Source organism: Oncorhynchus keta, unplaced genomic scaffold, assembly GCF_023373465.1.
Source record: "Oncorhynchus keta strain PuntledgeMale-10-30-2019 unplaced genomic scaffold, Oket_V2 Un_contig_3473_pilon_pilon, whole genome shotgun sequence".
Classification (NCBI taxonomy): Eukaryota; Metazoa; Chordata; class Actinopteri; order Salmoniformes; family Salmonidae; genus Oncorhynchus; species Oncorhynchus keta.
This window is the reverse complement of record NW_026287276.1, coordinates 53,774-67,241: the sequence shown is the minus strand read 5'-3', so window position 1 is coordinate 67,241 and position 13,468 is coordinate 53,774. Positions and strand designations below refer to the sequence as shown.

General features: G+C 45.8%; 1 long non-coding RNA gene and 1 pseudogene across 1 annotated transcript; both read left to right on the top strand.

Moving 5' to 3' along the window:
- LOC118383880 (methionine synthase-like) overlaps positions 1 to 13,468 on the top strand; it is a 115,136-nt pseudogene that overhangs the window by 81,516 nt on the left and 20,152 nt on the right.
- On the top strand, positions 7,607 to 9,380 carry LOC127924005 (uncharacterized). Its single transcript, XR_008116525.1, has 3 exons — positions 7,607 to 7,996; positions 8,261 to 8,304; positions 9,229 to 9,380. It is a non-coding gene; the product is annotated as an uncharacterized LOC127924005 (long non-coding RNA).

Below are 13,468 nucleotides of genomic sequence, written 5' to 3'. Positions count from 1 at the left end.
TGGGTGGATGAATCCTGGTCCTGTCACTATACAGCTGATGGGTGGATGAATCCTGGTCCTATCACTATACAGCTGATGGGTGGATGAATCCTGGTCCTGTCACTATACAGCTGATGGGTGGATGAATCCTGGTCCTGTCACTATACAGCTGATGGGTGGATGAATCCTGGTCCTGTCACTATACAGCTGATGGGTGGATGAATCCTGGTCCTGTCACTATACAGCTGATGGGTGGATGAATCCTGGTCCTGTCACTATACAGCTGATGGGTGGATGAATCCTGGTCCTGTCACTATACAGCTGATGGGTGGATGAATCCTGGTCCTGTCACTATACAGCTGATGGGTGGATGAATCCTGGTCCTGTCACTATACAGCTGATGGGTGGATGAATCCTGGTCCTATCACTATACAGCTGATGGGTGGATGAATCCTGGCCCTGTCACTATACAGCTGATTCCTCTGATGGGTGGATGAATCCTGGTCCTGTCACTATACAGCTGATGGGTGGATGAATCCTGGTCCTGTCACTATACAGCTGATTCCTCTGATGGGTGGATGAATCCTGGTCCTATCACTATACAGCTGATGGGTGGATGAATCCTGGTCCTATCACTATACAGCTGATGGGTGGATGAATCCTGGTCCTGTCACTATACAGCTGATGGGTGGATGAATCCTGGTCCTATCACTATACAGCTGATGGGTGGATGAATCCTGGTCCTGTCACTATACAGCTGATGGGTGGATGAATCCTGGTCCTATCACTATACAGCTGATGGGTGGATGAATCCTGGTCCTGTCACTATACAGCTGATGGGTGGATGAATCCTGGTCCTGTCACTATACAGCTGATGGGTGGATGAATCCTGGTCCTATCACTATACAGCTGATGGGTGGATGAATCCTGGTCCTGTCACTATACAGCTGATTCAGCTCTGATGGGTGGATGAATCCTGGTCCTGTCACTATACAGCTGATGGGTGGATGAATCCTGGTCCTGTCACTATACAGCTGATTCCTCTGATGGTGGATGAATCCTGGTCCTATCACTATACAGCTGATTCCTCTGATGGGTGGATGAATCCTGGTCCTGTCACTATACAGCTGATTCCTCTGATGGGTGGATGAATCCTGGTCCTGTCACTATACAGCTGATGGGTGGATGAATCCTGGTCCTATCACTATACAGCTGATTCCTCTGATGGGTGGATGAATCCTGGTCCTGTCACTATACAGCTGATGGGTGGATGAATCCTGGTCCTGTCACTATACAGCTGATGGGTGGATGAATCCTGGTCCTGTCACTATACAGCTGATGGGTGGATGAATCCTGGTCCTATCACTATACAGCTGATGGGTGGATGAATCCTGGTCCTGTCACTATACAGCTGATGGGTGGATGAATCCTGGTCCTGTCACTATACAGCTGATGGGTGGATGAATCCTGGTCCTGTCACTATACAGCTGATGGGTGGATGAATCCTGGTCCTGTCACTATACAGCTGATGGGTGGATGAATCCTGGTCCTGTCACTATACAGCTGATGGGTGGATGAATCCTGGTCCTGTCACTATACAGCTGATTCCTCTGATGGGTGGATGAATCCTGGTCCTATCACTATACAGCTGATGGGTGGATGAATCCTGGTCCTGTCACTATACAGCTGATGGGTGGATGAATCCTGGTCCTGTCACTATACAGCTGATGGGTGGATGAATCCTGGACCTGTCACTATACAGCTGATGGGTGGATGAATCCTGGTCCTATCACTATACAGCTGATGGGTGGATGAATCCTGGTCCTATCACTATACAGCTGATGGGTGGATGAATCCTGGTCCTATCACTATACAGCTGATTCCTCTGATGGGTGGATGAATCCTGGTCCTATCACTATACAGCTGATGGGTGGATGAATCCTGGTCCTATCACTATACAGCTGATTCCTCTGATGGGTGGATGAATCCTGGTCCTATCACTATACAGCTGATGGGTGGATGAATCCTGGTCCTATCACTATACAGCTGATTCCTCTGATGGGTGGATGAATCCTGGTCCTATCACTATACAGCTGATGGGTGGATGAATCCTGGTCCTATCACTATACAGCTGATGGGTGGATGAATCCTGGTCCTGTCACTATACAGCTGATGGGTGGATGATGAATCCTGGTCCTATCACTATACAGCTGATGGGTGGATGAATCCTGGTCCTGTCACTATACAGCTGATGGGTGGATGAATCCTGGTCCTGTCACTATACAGCTGATGGGTGGATGAATCCTGGTCCTATCACTATACAGCTGATGGGTGGATGAATCCTGGCCCTGTCACTATACAGCTGATGGGTGGATGAATCCTGGCCTATCACTATACAGCTGATGGGTGGATGAATCCTGGTCCTGTCACTATACAGCTGATGGGTGGATGAATCCTGGTCCTATCACTATACAGCTGATGGGTGGATGAATCCTGGTCCTGTCACTATACAGCTGATTCCTCTGATGGGTGGATGAATCCTGGTCCTATCACTATACAGCTGATGGGTGGATGAATCCTGGTCCTGTCACTATACAGCTGATGGGTGGATGAATCCTGGTCCTGTCACTATACAGCTGATGGGTGGATGAATCCTGGTCCTGTCACTATACAGCTGATTCCTCTGATGGGTGGATGAATCCTGGTCCTGTCACTATACAGCTGATGGGTGGATGAATCCTGGTCCTATCACTATACAGCTGATGGGTGGATGAATCCTGGTCCTGTCACTATACAGCTGATGGGTGGATGAATCCTGGTCCTGTCACTATACAGCTGATGGGTGGATGAATCCTGGTCCTATCACTATACAGCTGATGGGTGGATGAATCCTGGTCCTGTCACTATACAGCTGATGGGTGGATGAATCCTGGTCCTATCACTATACAGCTGATTCCTCTGATGGGTGGATGAATCCTGGTCCTGTCACTATACAGCTGATGGGTGGATGAATCCTGGTCCTATCACTATACAGCTGATTCCTCTGATGGGTGGATGAATCCTGGTCCTGTCACTATACAGCTGATGGGTGGATGAATCCTGGTCCTATCACTATACAGCTGATGGGTGGATGAATCCTGGTCCTATCACTATACAGCTGATGGGTGGATGAATCCTGGTCCTATCACTATACAGCTGATTCCTCTGGGTGGATGAATCCTGGTCCTATCACTATACAGCTGATGGGTGGATGAATCCTGGTCCTATCACTATACAGCTGATTCCTCTGATGGTGGATGAATCCTGGTCCTGTCACTATACAGCTGATGGGTGGATGAATCCTGGTCCTGTCACTATACAGCTGATGGGTGGATGAATCCTGGTCCTGTCACTATACAGCTGATGGGTGGATGAATCCTGGTCCTGTCACTATACAGCTGATGGGTGGATGAATCCTGGTCCTGTCACTATACAGCTGATGGGTGGATGAATCCTGGTCCTATCACTATACAGCTGATGGGTGGATGAATCCTGGTCCTGTCACTATACAGCTGATGGGTGGATGAATCCTGGTCCTGTCACTATACAGCTGATGGGTGGATGAATCCTGGTCCTATCACTATACAGCTGATTCCTCTGATGGGTGGATGAATCCTGGTCCTGTCACTATACAGCTGATGGGTGGATGATGAATCCTGGTCCTATCACTATACAGCTGATGGGTGGATGAATCCTGGTCCTGTCACTATACAGCTGATGGGTGGATGAATCCTGGTCCTGTCACTATACAGCTGATGGGTGGATGAATCCTGGTCCTATCACTATACAGCTGATGGGTGGATGAATCCTGGTCCTGTCACTATACAGCTGATGGGTGGATGAATCCTGGTCCTGTCACGATACAGCTGATTCCTCTGATGGGTGGATGAATCCTGGTCCTGTCACTATACAGCTGATGGGTGGATGAATCCTGGTCCTGTCACTATACAGCTGATGGGTGGATGAATCCTGGTCCTGTCACTATACAGCTGATGGGTGGATGAATCCTGGTCCTGTCACTATACAGCTGATTCCTCTGATGGTGGATGAATCCTGGTCCTGTCACTATACAGCTGATGGGTGGATGAATCCTGGTCCTATCACTATACAGCTGATGGGTGGATGAATCCTGGTCCTGTCACTATACAGCTGATGGGTGGATGAATCCTGGTCCTGTCACTATACAGCTGATGGGTGGATGAATCCTGGTCCTATCACTATACAGCTGATGGGTGGATGAATCCTGGTCCTATCACTATACAGCTGATGGGTGGATGAATCCTGGTCCTATCACTATACAGCTGATTCCTCTGATGGGTGGATGAATCCTGGTCCTGTCACTATACAGCTGATGGGTGGATGAATCCTGGTCCTATCACTATACAGCTGATTCCTCTGATGGGTGGATGAATCCTGGTCCTATCACTATACAGCTGATGGGTGGATGAATCCTGGTCCTATCACTATACAGCTGATGGGTGGATGAATCCTGGCCCTATCACTATACAGCTGATGGGTGGATGAATCCTGGTCCTATCACTATACAGCTGATTCCTCTGATGGGTGGATGAATCCTGGTCCTGTCACTATACAGCTGATGGGTGGATGAATCCTGGTCCTGTCACTATACAGCTGATTCCTCTGATGGGTGGATGAATCCTGGTCCTATCACTATACAGCTGATGGGTGGATGAATCCTGGTCCTGTCACTATACAGCTGATGGGTGGATGAATCCTGGCCCTGTCACTATACAGCTGATGGGTGGATGAATCCTGGCCCTGTCACTATACAGCTGATGGGTGGATGAATCCTGGCCCTGTCACTATACAGCTGATGGGTGGATGAATCCTGGTCCTGTCACTATACTGCTGATGGGTGGATGAATCCTGATCCTATCACTATACAGCTGATGGGTGGATGAATCCTGGTCCTATCACTATACAGCTGATGGGTGGATGAATCCTGGTCCTATCACTATACAGCTGATTCCTCTGATGGGTGGATGAATCCTGGTCCTGTCACTATACAGCTGATGGGTGGATGAATCCTGGTCCTGTCACTATACAGCTGATGGGTGGATGAATCCTGGTCCTGTCACTATACAGCTGATGGGTGGATGAATCCTGGTCCTGTCACTATACAGCTGATGGGTGGATGAATCCTGGTCCTATCACTATACAGCTGATGGGTGGATGAATCCTGGTCCTGTCACTATACAGCTGATGGGTGGATGAATCCTGGTCCTGTCACTATACAGCTGATTCCTCTGATGGGTGGATGAATCCTGGTCCTATCACTATACAGCTGATGGGTGGATGAATCCTGGCCCTATCACTATACAGCTGATGGGTGGATGAATCCTGGTCCTATCACTATACAGCTGATTCCTCTGATGGGTGGATGAATCCTGGTCCTGTCACTATACAGCTGATGGGTGGATGAATCCTGGTCCTGTCACTATACAGCTGATGGGTGGATGAATCCTGGCCCTGTCACTATACAGCTGATGGGTGGATGAATCCTGGCCCTGTCACTATACAGCTGATGGGTGGATGAATCCTGGTCCTGTCACTATACAGCTGATGGGTGGATGAATCCTGGTCCTATCACTATACAGCTGATGGGTGGATGAATCCTGGTCCTATCACTATACAGCTGATGGGTGGATGAATCCTGGTCCTATCACTATACAGCTGATGGGTGGATGAATCCTGGTCCTGTCACTATACAGCTGATGGGTGGATGAATCCTGGTCCTGTCACTATACAGCTGATGGGTGGATGAATCCTGGTCCTGTCACTATACAGCTGATGTGTGGATGAATCCTGGTCCTATCACTATACAGCTGATGGGTGGATGAATCCTGGTCCTATCACTATACAGCTGATGGGTGGATGAATCCTGGTCCTGTCACTATACAGCTGATGGGTGGATGAATCCTGGTCCTGTCACTATACAGCTGATTCCTCTGATGGGTGGATGAATCCTGGTCCTGTCACTATACAGCTGATGGGTGGATGAATCCTGGTCCTATCACTATACAGCTGATGGGTGGATGAATCCTGGCCCTATACAGTCACAATAGTTTGATGATGGGTTAATGAACAAGCATTTCGCTGATTCATCTGCTAACCATGTCTAATCAGTGGTTTGATGAATCCTGGTCCTCAACACTGGTCCAGGGCCGTAGCTGGTAGTTTGGTACACTACACTGTAATGGCTGGGCTGTCTGAGAGCTGTTAAGGTAGATGATGACAGGAGTCTCTGTGTGTCTGTGTTCTCAGGAGAGGCGCTTCCTGTCTCTAGCCCAGGCCAGGGAGAAAGGACTCCATGTGGATTGGCTTTCTCAGGCCAAACCAGGTACGACACTAATTCACTGGGATCAACTGTCCTTCAGGAAGTCATTTGTCTGCTTGTCATTGAAAAGATTAGACTTATTTCTGTCTGACCTATTTTGATAGAATATACCCTGACTATGGTGACTGATCCTCTCTCTCTCTCTCTCTCTCTCTCTCTCTCTCTCTCCCGCTCTCTCTCTGTCTCTCTCTCTCTCTCTCTGTCTCCCTCTCTCCCTCTCTCTCCCGCTCTCCCTCTCTCTCGCTGTCTCTCTCTCTCGCTGTCTCTCTCTCTCTCTCGCTGTCTCTCTCTCTCGCTGTCTCTCTCTCTCGCTGTCTCTCTCTCTCTCGCTGTCTCTCTCTCTCTCGCTGTCTCTCTCTCTCTCGCTGTCTCTCTCTCTCTCGCTGTCTCTCTCTCTCTCGCTGTCTCTCTCTCTCCTCCCTCCTCTCTCTCAGCTGTCTCTCTCTCTCGCTGTCTCTCTCTCTCTGCTTCTCTCTATCCTGCGGTCTCTCTCTCTCTCTCGCTGTCTCTCTCTCTCTCGCTGTCTCTCTCTCTCTCTCGCTGTCTCTCTCTCTCTCGCTGTCTCTCTCTCTCTCGCTGTCTCTCTCTCTCTCGCTGTCTCTCTCTCTCTCGCTGTCTCTCTCTCTCCCGTGTCTCTCTGAGAGGGAAGTCTCTCTAACAGAGGCTGTCTCTCTCTCTCTTCAAGGACAAAACTCTCTCTAGAGGTCATAGAGATGTAATGCTATCTCCATTCTACTGTTGTGATTGTATCTTCTCTGGAGAAGTCTGCATTCCTGCCATCCCTCCCTCCCCTGACTGTTCCTCAGTTCCTGGGTACCCGTGTGTTTGAGGTGTAATATGACCTGCGGAGGCTGGTGGACCTGTACATCGACTGGAAGCCTAATCTTTACGTGTGGCACCTGAGAGGTGAGGAGTACTGATAGATAATAATCTTCATAATGAACCTGTACAGGTGAGGACATGATAGATAATAATGTCATAATGAACCTGTACTGTTGTGATTGTATTTCTATGGAGAATAATGTTATAATGAACCTGTACAGACTGTTCAGAGACTGATAGATAATAATGTAATATAATGAACCTGTACAGGTTGATGGACTGATAGATAATAATGTTATAATGAACCTGTACAGGTGAGGAGACTGATAGATAATAATGTTATAATGAACCTGTACAGGCGAGGAGACTGATAGATAATAATGTCATAATGAACCTGTACAGGTGAGGAGACTGATAGATAATAATGTCATAATGAACCTGTACAGGTGAGGAGACTGATAGATAATAATGTTATAATGAACCTGTACAGGTGAGGAGACTGATAGATAATAATGTTATAATGAACCTGTACAGGTGAGGAGACTGATAGATAATAATGTTATAATGAACCTGTACAGGTGAGGAGACTGATAGATAATAATGTTATAATGAACCTGTACAGGTGAGGAGACTGATAGATAATAATGTCATAATGAACCTGTACAGGTGAGGAGACTGATAGATAATAATGTTATAATGAACCTGTACAGGTGAGGAGACTGATAGATAATAATGTTATAATGAACCTGTACAGGTGAGGAGACTGATAGATAATAATGTCATAATGAACCTGTACAGGTGAGGAGACTGATAGATAATAATGTTATAATGAACCTGTACAGGTGAGGAGACTGATAGATAATAATGTTATAATGAACCTGTACAGGTGAGGAGACTGATAGATAATAATGTTATAATGAACCTGTACAGGTGAGGAGACTGATAGATAATAATGTTATAATGAACCTGTACAGGTGAGGAGACTGATAGATAATAATGTTATAATGAACCTGTACAGGTGAGGAGACTGATAGATAATAATGTTATAATGAACCTGTACAGGTGAGGAGACTGATAGATAATAATGTCATAATGAACCTGTACAGGTGAGGAGACTGATAGATAATAATGTTATAATGAACCTGTACAGGTGAGGAGACTGATAGATAATAATGTTATAATGAACCTGTACAGGTGAGGAGACTGATAGATAATAATGTTATAATGAACCTGTACAGGTGAGGAGACTGATAGATAATAATGTTATAATGAACCTGTACAGGTGAGGAGACTGATAGATAATAATGTTATAATGAACCTGTACAGGTGAGGAGACTGATAGATAATAATGTTATAATGAACCTGTACAGGTGAGGAGACTGATAGATAATAATGTTATAATGAACCTGTACAGGTGAGGAGACTGATAGATAATAATGTTATAATGAACCTGTACAGGTGAGGAGACTGATAGATAATAATGTTATAATGAACCTGTACAGGTGAGGAGACTGATAGATAATAATGTTATAATGAACCTGTACAGGTGAGGAGACTGATAGATAATAATGTTATAATGAACCTGTACAGGTGAGGAGACTGATAGATAATAATGTTATAATGAACCTGTACAGGTGAGGAGACTGATAGATAATAATGTTATAATGAACCTGTACAGGTGAGGAGACTGATAGATAATAATGTTATAATGAACCTGTACAGGTGAGGAGACTGATAGATAATAATGTTATAATGAACCTGTACAGGTGAGGAGACTGATAGATAATAATGTTATAATGAACCTGTACAGGTGAGGAGACTGATAGATAATAATGTTATAATGAACCTGTACAGGTGAGGAGACTGATAGATAATAATGTTAGAATGAACCTGTACAGGTGAGGAGACTGATAGATAATAATGTTATAATGAACCTGTACAGGTGAGGAGACTGATAGATAATAATGTTATAATGAACCTGTACAGGTGAGGAGACTGATAGATAATAATGTTATAATGAACCTGTACAGGTGAGGAGACTGATAGATAATAATGTCATAATGAACCTGTACAGGTGAGGAGACTGATAGATAATAATGTTATAATGAACCTGTACAGGTGAGGAGACTGATAGATAATAATGTTATAATGAACCTGTACAGGTGAGGAGACTGATAGATAATAATGTTAGAATGAACCTGTACAGGTGAGGAGACTGATAGATAATAATGTTATAATGAACCTGTACAGGTGAGGAGACTGATAGATAATAATGTTATAATGAACCTGTACAGGTGAGGAGGCTCGGAGGGTGTTTGACGACGCCCAGCGGCTCCTCAACAGACTGATAGATAATAAGGGTCTCTGGGGGCGTGGCCTGGTGGGCTTCTGGCCCGCCCAGAGTGTAGGAGACGACATCCAGGTGTACGAACACGACGTCACACCTCGCTCCCCCACGCCCCTCGCCACCTTCTATGGACTACGCCAACAGGTGAGTAGCAGGGAGATCTGGAACAGGGTGTGTTAGTTCATGGTGTGTGGGGGGGCGGGGTCTGTGTGTGTGTGGGCGGGGTCTGTGTGTGTGGGTGGGCGGGGTCTGTGTGTGTGGGCGGGGTCTGTGTGTGTGGGGCGGGGTCTGTGTGTGTGTGGGCGGGGTCTGTGTTCAATTAATTTCCATTTATAAATCTATAACAAGTAGGGCTGTCCACGACAAAAAAAAAAAATCTTGGTCGACCCAGAATCATCTGTTCTTTTCGACCAATCGGTTGATCTAAATGTTAAAACGTATTTTTCCATATTTAGAAACATCCTGTGTGTTTTAATCAAATCAACTACATTCACTGAGCTGGTCTGATGCTTTAAGCACACTGTTTGATTAAATAATTCAGACACACTTGACTCGAGGGATTCCGACCAGCAATTGATTTGATTGCTGCTCTGTGTTTAAAAAAACAGCTAGTGACTGTGACTAGCAACCGCTGTCTCTCTCTCTCCTCCCTGCTGTCTCTCTCTCCTCCCTGCTGTCTCTCTCCCCTCCCTGCTGTCTCTCTCTCCTCCCCGCTGTCTCTCTCTCCTCCCTGCTGTCTCTCCTCCCCGCTCTCTCTCTCCTCCCTGCTGTCTCTCTCTCCTCCCTGCTGTCTGCTGTCTCTCTCTCCTCCCTGCTGTCTCTCTCTCCTCCCTGCTGTCTCTCTCTCCTCCCCCTGCTGTCTCTCTCTCCTCCCTGCTGTCTCTCTCTCCTCCCCTCCCTGCTGTCTCTCTCTCCTCCCCTCCCTGCTGTCTCTCTCTCCTCCCTGCTGTCTCTCTCTCCTCCCCGCTGTCTCTCTCTCCTCCCCGCCGTCTCTCTCTCCTCCCTGCTGCAGCTAGTGACTGTGACACGTATGCTTCGCATGCACATGACCAATAGGGCCTGACCTATAGCAAATCACAATCACATCAATACATTTGTTATAACAAACTCTTGAGCACTGTAACACATGCGACGTCTAAATGGACCCAGAGGACCTGACAAACTTAAAACGGGGTGGTAATGTTTACTGGTTGTTCAGGAGGTAAAGGGGAAGTCCGATGTGCGGATCAGGAAACACAAGTTCTGGAGAAAGCGCTGCATATTAGGATGATGTGTGTGCCAAACAGGTGCTGTTAGATCACAATATCATTTTTCTTACCGTTTGGGACAATGTAAACAACACTAAATACATTCCAAGTCTCCTAGAGAGTCTGTTGTCGTATTTTTTTGTTGTTGTAAAGCCTTTATTACAGCAAAGACTAAAAACAGTCGCGTTCATTCGTGAATTAAATTTCTGAAACAGGAACGGTTTATTTATTGTTTACTCTTAATTATTTGCATTTATTTGATTTTAAAAGTAAAATGCTTGATTTGCATTTCACATTATGAACGACTCGTATGCTGTGTGATGCCATGAACAAGTACACGTTGTTGATTGATACAGTAGCCGAAATACAATGTATTCAGACCCCTTGACCTTTTCCACATTCTGTTACATTACAGCCTTATTCTAAAATGGGTTAAATTGTTTCATTTTCCTCATCAATCTCTACACACAATACACAGTAATGACATCACAATACCCCATAATGACATCACAATACCCCATAATGACATCACAATTCCCCATAATGACAAAGCAAAAACAGGTTTTTATATTATTTTTTGCAAATGTATTACAAATAACAAACAGAGACCTTATTTACATAAATATTCAGACCCCTTTGCTATGAGACTCAAAATTGAGCTCAGGTGCATCCAGTTTCCATTGATCATCCTCGAGATGTTTCTTCAACTCGATTGGAGTCCACCTGTGGTAAACTCAATTGATTGGATATGATTTGGAAGGTAACACACCTGTCTATAAAAGGTCCCACAGCTGCATTATTTGTGTTGCACCGTTGTTCTTACATAATATAACCATATATAATTACGCACATGTCTTAGACTGGTGGACTGTGTCACCCCCACAGCCTCCACAATGGATTAGTCCACTGAGACAGGTCTCCACAATGGATTAGTCCACTGAGACAGACCTCTATAATGGATTAGTCCACTGAGACAGGCCTCTACAATGGATTAGTCCACTCAGACAGGGCTCTATAATGGATTAGTCCACTGAGACAGGCCTCTATAATGGATTAGTCCACTGAGACAAACCTCTATAATGGATTAGTCCACTGAGACAGGCCTCCACAATGGATTAGTCCACTGAGACAGGCCTCCATAATGGATTAGTCCACTGAGACAGACCTCTATAATGGATTAGTCCACTGAGACAGGCCTCTATAATGGATTAGTCCACTGAGACAGGCCTCTATAATGGATTAGTCCACTGAGACAGACCTCTATAATGGATTAGTCCACTGAGACAGGCCTCTATAATGGATTAGTCCACTGAGACAGGCCTCTATAATGGATTAGTCCACTCTGACAGGCCTCTATAATGGATTAGTCCACTCTGACAGGCCTCTATAATGGATTAGTCCACTCTGACAGACCTCTATAATGGATTAGTCCACTCAGACAGGCCTCTATAATGGATTAGTCCACTCAGACAGGCCTCTATAATGGATTAGTCCACTGAGACAGGCCTCTATAATGGATTAGTCCACTGAGACAGGCCTCTATAATGGATTAGTCCACTGAGACAGGCCTCTATAATGGATTAGTCCACTGAGACAGGCCTCTATAATGGATTAGTCCACTGAGACAGACCTCTATAATGGATTAGTCCACTGAGACAGACCTCTATAATGGATTAGTCCACTGAGACAGACCTCTATAATGGATTAGTCCACTGAGACAGGCCTCTATAATGGATTAGTCCACTGAGACAGGCCTCTATAATGGATTAGTCCACTGAGACAGGCCTCTATAATGGATTAGTCCACTGAGACAGACCTCTATAATGGATTAGTCCACTGAGACAGACCTCTATAATGGATTAGTCCACTGAGACAGGCCTCTATAATGGATTAGTCCACTGAGACAGACCTCTATAATGGATTAGTCCACTGAGACAGACCTCTATAATGGATCAGTCCACTGAGACAGGACTCCACAATGGATCAGTCCAATCAGACAGGAGCCAATCAGAAAGGTGTCTTGTACACCAATTGTTTAGATTTTGTTGCTACTGCTCGACTTAAAGACATCTGGGTCGACCAACAGTCCATGGACCAATCAATGGAAACAGCGGACTAAATGGGGTCAACCCGAACAACAAGCATGTATTGTAAGATAACTGTGTTTTGTCTCGTAGGCAGAGAAGGACAGTGCCAGCTCAGACCCCTACTACTGCCTGTCGGACTTCGTGGCCCCGAGGGCCAGCCGTGTGTCTGACTACATGGGGATGTTTGCTGTAGCTGTGTTCGGAGCGGAGGAGCTGAGCAAACAGTTTGAGACCCAGGGAGACGACTACAACAGTATCATGGTGAAGGCTCTGGCAGACCGTCTGGCTGAGGTACGGACTCTAGTGTTACTATACTGAGGTACGGACTCTAGTGTTACTATACTGAGGTACGGACTCTAGTGTTACTATACTGAGGTACGGACTCTTAGTTTACTATACTGAATCTAGTGTCACTATACTGACACCTCTAGTGTTACTATACTGAGGTACGGCCTCTAGCACTATACTGAGGTATGGACTCTAGTGTTACTATACTGACACCTGGCTGAGGACTCTAGTGTTACTATACTGAGGTTTCTAGTGTTACTATACTGAGGTACGGCCTCTAGTGTTACTATACTGAGTACGG